Below are 11,830 nucleotides of genomic sequence, written 5' to 3'. Positions count from 1 at the left end.
AACACCTAATCATATGCAAAAAAGTGGTGGTACCAACCAGAATTGAGAGATTGCCCATAGCGTACGTGGGCTATCGCCTTCTTGTCGCGTGGAGTTGGTCGGTGAAATGGTGACACGTACGAACCAGAATTGAGAAAATATGATGAGGTTAACAGGTCACCTCTCGCCTCCTGCCGAGTAAATATCTAAACCCTTAGGAGATGTTGTGGACGATTCTAAAGAATGTTTGTCATGGTGTCTTGGTTTTTTCAACTGGTGTGCTACTGCCGATTAGATATTCGTTTCATGACCCTTAGTATGGTCACTCAAATCTGGTTTATGTGCTATATTCCTGTGAAAAACTGTACCCTTGCAGGAATACCGTGGTAGAGAGCAATTTGACAAGAAATGGCGGCATTCCTGTGGTCAAAAGTGTTCATCAGGTTGAATTTGAGTGAGTACCTTGTGTCTGTCAATTATCAATAAACTACTCAGTTGCATATATAAAGTTGGGCATGAAAATGTTTGCAACGGAATTACAAGGATGCCGACACGTTGAACATGGATGACAAGGTGAAGGCAACAAATATGTTCTACCAAGAAATGGGAATTCCAAGGGTGGAGTTAACATCGATGACGGGCGACCAAGAGACGCTGGTGGTGGCAACATCGACGATGTTCGATCAGGAAAGGACGGTGATGGAGGGTCAGGTGGCGATAGACGAGCCTCCTACCTCGATTTGATTTTGTGTCACTTGGTCTTGTAATATTGGTCTTCGGACGAGAGCGGCGCATTTGGATTGGAGGAACATTGAATTCAACGCTAAGGCCATTTTCTTTGTGATTTCCATTTTTCTCCTTTCAATAATTGTTTGAGGGCCCCCGTTGGGCAGAGGCTCCCCTCAAAAGCAGCAACATGCGCCCGTGCCCACCATTCGGTCTACCCAGCGCGAGTGTCGGACTCCGTTGGAGGGACATGGTTGGGGATGTTCTTACCTTCTAGGTTGTGCATAGCTGTCGGATTGGGGTAAATATATGTCTAGTACAGAAGGTAGGGGTTGGCACCCCAAAGTCATATTTTGGTTAGTGGCTAGAGCCGGAAAATGGCGATGCCCGCATGCATCGTGGCCTCGAGGGTGTATGTTCATCTTCCCCTCCCACGGTATAAGTTGCAAGGAAACCTTGGATCTTAGTGTCTTTATGGTGATCACATTGTCCTATTCTTGTCTGTGTCAACTGGTGGGTGCTAGGAAGACGACTTCACCACTTATGCCAACAATTTGTGTGTCAACAATAACAATGTCGAGCGGCGTCCGGGTCGCACCCAAGTACTGAACTCTTCGGCTTCCCCGCAAGGTCTATGTGCTCTGCATCATCCAAGCACAATGGCAATGATGGACAATGGGGCAGTACGGCTGCGGTGATCTTTTTCCACATGAACCTTGTATATATTTCATTTATTACTTGTCTTCATAATAAAAGGTGACTAGTCTTCGGAGAAATTATCAACTGTTCAATATGGACTGATGTTACCTTTGTCTGGCTGCTTGCGTTGATGGCATGCATCATGGATGGTTGTCTATGGTGTAGTCAAAGATGTTGGCTTCAGAGGGAATCGTGTTCTTCTCGATTGTGTATTTTTTCATAATCCAGTTGAGTTGACTTGCAGTGGGAGAATCAGGATTTATTTGTTGAGTGTTCAAACTCATAGAAAAAATTGACATCAACATACAATACAAAGTCTCAAGAGCTACTATATATATAGCCAAAAGACTCACACCACACCAAGTAAAGGAACTAAGTTAAAACTAGAAATATAAAGTTATATGAAATATTCAATATAAAGTCTCAACTCGATCAACCTCGTGCGGTTGCTAGAAAATGGCTCTCTCAACAAATGTCACTAAGAAATAGTTCAAGAGATCATCACACATCTTATTTCTCTGAGAATTTTCAATACAAGCTTATCAACTTCTTCAATATTTTCAGCAATCCATTTAAAAATTTCAAGAAAGTACCCTTGGTTCCTAGACACTTTACATTCATCATGTCAACGGAACACACCAATTTTTGACGCAACAAAAAAATTGAACACTTAAGTGAACAAGTCATCGTAGCCTTGTAAACCAGTAGATCCTCATTAGGCACCTTCACAAGAAATCGCCAATTGATTTATTCTGTTGCACAAATCAGTTCTATTTATGTTATGTTTAGTTATGAACACTACTTATACCACCCACCTGCTTTATAAGTGTGCCTCATTGGTTCTAGTTACTCCATCCACCATTAACAAAAAGCATCAGCCCCTTTGGTGATTATTTAACCTTATAAAGATAAACAAAGATCAAATATATCATCACATTCCGCATCATCGTATACGGAATTCATACTGCATCATCATATAAGGAATTCTAAAGAAAAAACAATGAAGTATGAGAACAATGATGTCTAACAAAATAGTTCTAATACTACATGACTATACGCTTGTGAAGACGCTCACCAAAACATGGAACGATGATTTCTTCCGTGATCTTTGACATAAATTCTCACCCAACATAACTGAAAATGGAAGAAATTACAGAATTGAGTCATTTTATCTTCATAATTGATAAAATTATCGTTCATTATTCTTCCTACTATGAACATGACTAAAGGAAATGTGCCCAGAAGAAATAATAAAGTTATATTATTCTATTGTTTTAGTTTCATGATTAAGTTTGTATTATATGTTATATTTGCATTTGACCCTAATATGAGATTCAGATAAAAACCTAATTATGTGCGCGCATGTGTGTCCGCACCCCCTGGAGTGGATGAGAAAGAAAGGATTTTTTTCTCAGAGCAACCCCTAGGTTCCAGACCTAGGAGTTCAGTTTCCCAAATGTACATAATATGTGAGGTTCACATGATAAAGATCTTCGTGGATATGTGTGAGAATCGATAGAGTGATCAAGTGATCCATATTGATTATTATCGTGGAAAGTGTTTCAAACATGTCCACACATACATGAACCCTATGTGTCACACACTTAATATGGTTTGGAGGAATTCTATATGGAGACATCAGATATGAATTCCAAGAGTGTCATTGATGATATTGGAATGGTTTCAAACGTTTTGTGTGATCCTGAAAATGCCCGGAATGGTTCCAGGAGTTTTCAAAATGGTCCCGTGCATATATGGTAGATATTAGAAGGATCTAGAAAGTTGAGATGGATAAAGAATGTACAGAAGGTTCCAAAAAATTATCGAAGAATTCAGAAGGCCGCCACTAGTTTGACCCAGGGATCGAGACTGGTTTGATAAAAGTGCACTTATGCACTAAATCAACTAGGGGATGTTGGATTTTCACACTTTAGCTAAATATCAAAAAAAATGCAACTTGCATGCCTGCATATATTTGATCTACATGGGTTCATGTGTATAGAACAAAATTTAGCGTGAGGTTAGAAGATCTATTGCCATACATTATAGTGTTATATTATAACGTCCTTATTGCCATAGTCTAGGTTGCGCAGGAAATTAGAGAGCAGGTGGGACTTCCTATCATCATAGCTTATATGGTAAAAAGGAGGCGATAACCAACACATAACTAGATGATGAAAACCCTCTGTATTAGACCCTGCGGCCAACTGTACTCCACGTTCATCAGTACAGAATTTTCTAAAGATATTTTCTAACTTTTGACTGTACATCACCGTATAATTTCTCACTTTTTTTTAATCATTTCACTCTATATTTAATAAAATGATCTCTATTTTTGGACAAAATAATTTGAACCACATGATAGAGAGTTGGAACGAATGGGATTCGGAATTAGACAATGCTAGAAAAATTACATTGCATAGTCCAAACCTACTACTTGAAGATAAGAAAGACAAACATGACAAATACAAAGCCTAAAATTATATTTTTCAAATCGATCACTTGTTCGTACAATTTGGCAAGCTCAAGCCCTTCTCTTTCAGTTGAATTGAACCATCTGCTGCTTTGTGTGAATCTATTAATGACGGCAAGTACTTCTTATGATGAACCTCAATCATATATAGCTCGGATTAGCATATCCAGCCATAGGAAGTAATTGCACTATAAAAATGTCAAATTTATTTCGAACCAAAATTCCATCTCGATATCCTCACGGAGCAATGGAAAAAAAGTTAAATAATGGTTGCTCACAAATTACCGCCTCTTAGGGTTCTTTAAGGTGTGTGATACCTTGAAAATGAGTTGCGTCTTGAGCTGCCTACATTGTGGGAAGATCAGGAATGGAAGCTCGATGCTCCTACGGAAGTGGGAGTTTGACGACGACACCTCAACGGAAATCATTGGCGCATGCATGATACACAACTCACCGTAAACTTAGCCGCCATCACTCGATGTGCAACTAGGAGTGAAGAAAGGTCAGAGAAGGATTCGAGGTGAGAGGCCAGGCGTGAGTTAGTGTGTGCTTATACATTGCTTAACATTCGACTCAGTTGATAGTTCTAGAGGACCCAAAAAAAACTCCGGATGTGTGCATGTGCTGACAGAAATATATTCATTAGAGAGGCAAACAGTCAGCAATAACACGTAGCAGTGACACCACATTCTGATTGGGAATAATAAGAAACTATCAAACATAGTGGCTTGTCAGAGACTGCCTTCCATTTTGAGACCTCATGACAGTGCTTGCTAGAGATATTCCCTACGCCGACATGCAAAGCTTCTAACTGGTCTTACTCCTGATGCCACCCCTCCTCTTATGACCTCTAGGAAAACTCTGGTCATGATGATTTAGTGTTGCTAACATATTTCTTAGGGTCCGCCAAAGACAAGCTTCGGAAACATTATTTTTTTATACTAGTAACATATGATTGAAACTTTTGGGAAAACTACGGTCATGATGATTTAGTGTCGCTAACGGATTTCTTAGGGCCCGCCAAAGACAAGCTTTAGAACATTGGTATTTTGTACTTGTAATATATGCTTGAAGCTTTCCTTCCATTTGGTGATAATGGACATGTGAAAATATGCTTTAATGAAGCTATCCCAAAGGGATTTAAGGTGGGTGAGGGGGGTGGATCTGTGAATCTTGCAACAATGATCAAGTGAGGCATTTCCACTTAAAGGAAGCATAAATCTAGCATCGTCATAAAGATCAAGCAAGATGCGTAAGGTAAAGGTATATCCATTCTAGGTTTTTCTTTTACTAATATCAAAGTGTTTTTTGGGAGACCGGGTTATAGCATAAATAGTTGCACTATGAAGAGGGGCTTTCAGTTGAGTTACTTGGTCGATATTGTCAAAGGGAGATCAATTCTTTGTATACTTTGCATCTCCATATTTTGTTAATTCTTGGTGTTTATCTTTGTGCGTTTCTTGGGATTTTTGCTAGCTTTTCAACAAGTCCAAGTACATCAAAAATTGAATTATATGCATCTTCTATTGTGTTTTTTTATTTTATTTTGGAGGTTTAACTAGTTCCTCGTTTGAGAAGGTTTCACACCTCTCCGTTCTTGGTATTTTGCTTGTTTCTATTTATTGGGTTTTCTAGTCATCATTAGATAGAGCTTGTGGTTAGCTTTTAAAAAATCCCAAGTTTGTTAAAATCGGAGTCTAGATGCCAAAAATAGCATCGGATGATGGTTTTCCTGGTCCAGTTCACTGGCAGTGACACCAGACCGGACCGACCCAATTTCAAGTGGTTGTACAATTTTGGCCCATTCCATAGTCCGGTCAACCAGGATGGTCCCATCCGACCGGCTCTGAGACCGACTTGAAATCGGAAGGCCTAGTTTTTCTTGGTGTTCTTGTTGTGCATTCTTGCATAGTGTTGAGCTCTCTAGTATGATTTGTTCGAGTTTGAGACCGTGAACTTGTTATTCTTGGAGGGTGACCTCCTTGTTGGGTTGGTAGTTGGTGTTGTAGTGACCTCTTTGTGGAATATAGTGAAGAGGAACGGGCTTCTCCTTCGTGGAGCTTGTGAAGTGGTTGTGACATTTTCTATCTCCGGAATGGAGGAAAGACTAGCCATAAGAAATAGGCCCTTATCTTCATGGGTGGGGGGGGGGGGGCTCGGAGAAGAATGTGAGCTTTCGTAGCGTCCAGGGGTCCTTCATGGTAACTCAAACCAATCCAACGAAGGGTAGCTTACTTCGTGTAAGAAACATCAAGATACATCTTCGTCTCTGCGTTCCTCGGTTATCTCTATACCTGAGTTTATTTCCTTGTGATAGCCACAGAGATTGATGTACTTACATCTTTTTTTTTGCTTGTGAAATATATCATGTGGCTACTTTTCTTAGCTCAACTTGTTGTTGCGCTTAGAGCATCTCCACCGGCGGCCCCGATAGCGGCACCGATAGCGTTTTGGGGCCGGCGTGGTTTTTGGGCTCGCACCAGTGCGCCCCAAACGGCGTCGGCTAGTTTTCGAGCACAATAAAATCGCTGGCATCCCCGTGCCGGCCCCTTGTTGAAGGCCACGAATCGGGCGCGCCAGTGCCTCATGGCACGTCAGAAAATGAGTGTGGGCTCCACCTAGAAGCCAGACACACCGATTTCCCACCTCCTACCCACGCCCCAGCAGACTCCCACCCCTCTAGATTGCCACCGTCGCTGTCGCCGCCGCGCCCTACTTCAATAGACACCGCCGCCTGTCTAGGAACCGCCATCCATCGACACGGCCGCCACCCCCTCGACCAGTAGCCGCTGTTTCGCCCAGAACAGAGCTCACGGCCACCGCGGCACAACCGCCCCGCCCGCAAGGTGTTCTTCTGATTGTCGCGATGGACATCGATGATGAGATGATGGTGCAGCTGTTCACGGAGGAGCAGAACGCTGAGGCTGTCTGGTGGCAACAGCAACAACTGATTCTGACGAGCATGCTGCGTGTTCACCATCCTTTATTCGTCGTGCCTCGGCGCGGCGGCTCGAAGCCAGGACAGAGGAGGAACATCAACCGACATCGTCAAGCCGGCGCGATGCTGCTTGACGCGGACTACTTCAACAACGACGCGACTCATTCACCGAAGGAATTTTGGCGCTGGTTTAAGATGAACAAGGAGCTGTTCTTGAAGATTGTCTACGGCGTCAGGGAGTACGTCATCTACTTCATAGCCAAGAAAGATATATTGCACAGGTTTGTGGGGCTTCACCTCAATTCAGAAGTGCACTGCTGCAATGCGTTTTCTTGCATACGGAGATCCTCCAGATACAACCAATGACTACCTACGGATGGTAGAGTCGATATGTACAAAGACTCTCTACAGGTTTTGCCGAGCCGTCATAGCGGTGTTTGCTAAAGACTATTTGAGAGCACCAACAAAAGATGATACAGCTCGGATCCTGCAAAAAATTGCAGCAAGAGGGTTTACTGGGATGCTTGGAAGCATTGACTATATGCATTGGAGCTGGAAGAATTGCCCTTTTGCTTGGCAGGGGATCTACAAGGGGCAATACTGGTGAGTGCAGTGTCATTCTTGAGGCGGTGGCAGACCATGACCTTTGGATTTGGCATGCATTTTTTGCATGGCTGGAACAAACAATGATATCAACATGTGCTACATTCATTCGGATAAAACTTGTACTAAACAAGGAAGAATAAAAGGCATGATTAAGTAGATCACAATATAGATGGTTGGATCACAACAGCTCAATTGCTTGCTTAAGATGGAGGGAAATAGGTTTACTGACTCAACATAAAGTAAAGGATAGGGCCCTTCGCAGAGGGAAGCAGGGATTAAATCATGTGCTAGAGCTTTTTAAGTTTTGAAATCATATAGAGAGCATAAAAAGTAAAGTTATGAGAGGTGTTTGTTGTTGTCAACGAATGGTAGCGGGTACTCTAACCCCCTTGCCAAACAGACTTCCAAAGAGCGGCTCCCATGAAGGACGTTATCTCTACCAGCAAGGTAGATCATCCCTCTTCTCTTTTGTTTACACATGTACTTTAGTTTATTTAAGGATGACACTCCTCCCAACCTTTGCTTACACAAGCCATGGCTAACCGAATCCTCGGGTGCCTTCCAACATGTCACATACCATGAAGGAGTGTCTATTGCAAAATTAAGTTGCTTACTGATGAATCGGGGCAAAACATGTGAAGAGAATTATTAATGAGAGTTAATTAATTGGGGCTGGGAATCCCGTTGCCAGCTATTTTGCAAGATTATAGGATAAGTGGATGAAGCCACTAGTCCATTAGTGGAAGTTGCTCAACAAGATTGAAAGATAAAACACCACACACTTCCTCATGAGCTATAAAACACTGACACAAATAAGAGGTAATAACTTTTGAATTGTTTAAAGGTAGCACATGAAGTATTTACTTGGAATGGCAGGGAAATACCACATAGTAGGTAGTTATGGTGGACACCGATGGCATAGGTTTGGTTTAAGGGTTTGGATGCACGAGAAGCAATCCCTCTCAGCACAGGTCTTTGGCTAGCAATGTTGATTAGCAAGCATAAGAGTTGAGGGAAACAAACAAACATACATGTGATAGAAACAATCATGCATCTTCCTTGTAAGCACAAACAATTTTAACTTCAGAATACTAAGCTAGGAACTAACAAGAAAGATAATAACATATCTACATGTACTTCCTCTTTTCTACTTAAACTCAAAGTGTTGTTGCTATTGACCAATGCTAAGTTTGCCAAAACCAAATAGATTTACTCAATGCTCCCAAAGTGATACCAATACTATCAACAAGATCAATCATATAATAGAGATTGCAAACTAAAATAAGATGTGCAATATGTAAATGATAAAACTTCTCATTAATATTCCATAACGATAACTCACACCAAGGGATACATAGATAACCAACTAAAGAGAGATACTTCCATACCGCAACACATCTTATATGATAACTCCCCTACTCATGATATGACACTACTTGATAGTAAAAAGATAAAAGATAGTGATGATGTGATACCGCGGCACTCCCCCAAGCTTGGAACAAACCAAGGGGATGCCAATACCGATGATGAATTACTCCTTCGGCGGTGGTGATGAATTCTTGATAAGCTTCTCAACAAGCTCCTTTAGCTCATCAATCCTGTACGTGAGGTTGCGGATCATCTCCGAATTGTGCTCGACGCGGTTAAGAAGTATGTCCGACGGCGAGTCCCAACTCTTAGAGTTGTTTCCCCACTCTTCGACTTCGGGCTTCATCCTTCCTGCAGGTGTTAGAACGATCTATATCCCAATTGCTAGGCAATACTGCCTTGGGAATCCTTTCAATTTGACTATTGTAAATTAGATTGCGGAAGGGGTTGTAGGTGCCCGGAGGAGATGTCTTTGGAGCTAGGTAGTGACGTGGAACCTTTCCTCCGGTGCGAATTCTTGCACTCTTCTTGGTACTGAAAGAGTTTTCCACCACCTCGATGCTTGCGATGGTGGCACGCGGGTATGCACGCGAGTCTTCCTCCACTTCTTCTTTATCTTCTTCCTTGACACTCTCATCCACCTCTTTCCACTCGAGATCTTGAATATCTTCATTGGAAAGCCCCTTGCCCTTGTTGTTGGAGACCATGGTGCTTCTAGATCAAAGACAAATCCTGGCAGAAACAGCTCGAAACAAAACACGTCGAGAAAACGATATACGGACCTCCAGGGGCCCGGGGGATTATATAGTAGAAATTTTCACGACAAAAGGAAAGTACCAGGTCGAACCAGAGTCGGAGAGGGGCAGCGAGGAGCTGTCCTCATAGGGCGGCGCAGCCAGGCTGGGGCCCGCGCTGGCCTATGGGGGCACGCCCTCGCGCGTCTCCTCCACTCCGTTTCGATCTCGTAATTTTTCATATTTTCCAAAAGTAGCAAAAACATTGTTCGGAAAGTTAAACGCAGACTTTTTCTTACCGGTACTGTTACCTATTCAAAGTCGAACTCTGCAGGACTGTCAATTTGGCCTTTGATGAAAGCTTCCGGATTTACCACTCGAATAACATCAACATCTTCATTATAAGAATCACCGGAGATATAATGCTTGAGTCTTTGTCCATTTACCACTTGTGTGGCATTACCTTGCAGAGAGCTAATTTTAATTGCTCCTGAACGATACACCTCATCAATGACATATGGTCCTTCCCATTTTGAGAGTAATTTCCCTGCAAAAAATCTGAGACGAGGCCGATACAATAGGACTTTATACCCAACATTAAATTCTCTTTTGATAATTCTTCTATCATGCCATTTCTTAACTTTCTCTTTAAAGAGTTTAGCATTTTCATATGCTTCACTTCTCCATTCATCTAGAGAACTCAATTGTAGCAATCTCTTCTTACCGGCAAGTTTAGGATCTTTATTTAGTTCCCTCACAGCCCAATAAGCTTTGTGCTCTAGTTCTAAAGGTGAATGACAAGCTTTCCCATAAACCATTTTATACGGTGACATACCCATGGGATTTTTATAAGCAGTTCTATAAGCCCATAGTGCTTCCTTCAATTTGATAGCCCAGCTTCTTTCTAGATTTATTAACAGTCTTTTGCAAGATAGATTTAATCTCTCTATTTGATAATTCTACTTGCCCACTAGTTTGAGGATGATAAGCGGAAGCAATTCTATGATTAATACCATATTTGGCAAGAGTTTTCCTAAAACCACCATGAATAAAATGAGAACCTCCATCAGTCATAAGATATCTAGGAACTCCAAATCTAGGAAAAATAATATCTAAAAGCATTCTTAAAGAGGTCTCACCATCAGCACTTTTTGTAGGTATGGCTTCCACCCAATTAGTAACATAATCAACAGCGACAAGTATATGAGTGTTACCTTCTGAAGAAGGGAAAGGACCCATGAAGTCAAATCCCCAACAATCGAATGGTTCAATAACAAGAGTATAATTCATAGGCATTTCATTGCGTCTGGAGATATTACCAACCCTTTGACATTCATCACAAGATAAAATAAACTTCCTTGCATCTTTGAAGAGAGTTGGCCAATAGAAACCTGATTGTAGAACCTTTTGCGCGGTTCTATCTCCGGCGTGATGTCCTCCATAAACACTACCATGACACTTACTCAATATCTCTTGTTGTTCATATTCGGGAACACATCTTCGCATAATACCATCCACTCCTTCTTTATATAAGTGTGGGCCATCCCAAAAATAATGCCTCAAGTCATAAAAGAATTTCCTCCTTTGCTGAGCTGAAAAGGTTGGAGGCAAATACTCGGAAACAATAAAGTTAGCATAATCGGCGTACCAAGGACTATCTCACGAGCTCACATTTATTACAGCCAATTGTTCATTTGGAAAACTATCATTAACAGGAATAGAATCATAAGTAATATTTTCCAATCTAGACAAATTATCAGCAACAGGATTATGAGCACCTTTCCTATCTATAATATGTAAATCAAATTCTTGCAAGAGAAGCACCCATCTAATAAGCCTTGGCTTAGCATCTTTCTTTGCCATAAGGTATCTAATTGCAGCATGATCAGTATGAATTGTAACTATTGAATCAACAATATAGGATCTAAACTTGTCACAAGCAAAGACTACAGCTAATAATTCTTTTTCAGTTGTAGCATAATTTCTTTGAGCAGCATCAAGAGTTTTGCTAGCATAATGAATAACATTCAATTTTTTATCTACTCGCTGTCCAAGAATAGCGCCTACAGCAAAATCACTAGCATCACACATAATCTCAAAAGGTAAATTCCAATCAGGAGGTTCAACAACAGGAGCAGTTGTTAAGGCTTTCTTTAGAGTTTCAAAAGCTTCCTTACAATCATCATAAACAAAAGGTACATCTTTTTGAAGAAGATTAGTAAGAGGCTTTGAAATCTTGGAGAAATCTTTAATAAATCTCCTATAAAACCCAGCATGACCAAGAACACTACAAATACCTTTAACATC

The sequence above is a fragment of the Lolium rigidum genome, chromosome 6 (genome assembly GCF_022539505.1).
Source record: "Lolium rigidum isolate FL_2022 chromosome 6, APGP_CSIRO_Lrig_0.1, whole genome shotgun sequence".
Classification (NCBI taxonomy): Eukaryota; Viridiplantae; Streptophyta; class Magnoliopsida; order Poales; family Poaceae; genus Lolium; species Lolium rigidum.
The sequence above is the reverse complement of the archived record's forward strand: the minus strand, read 5'-3'. Positions refer to the sequence as shown.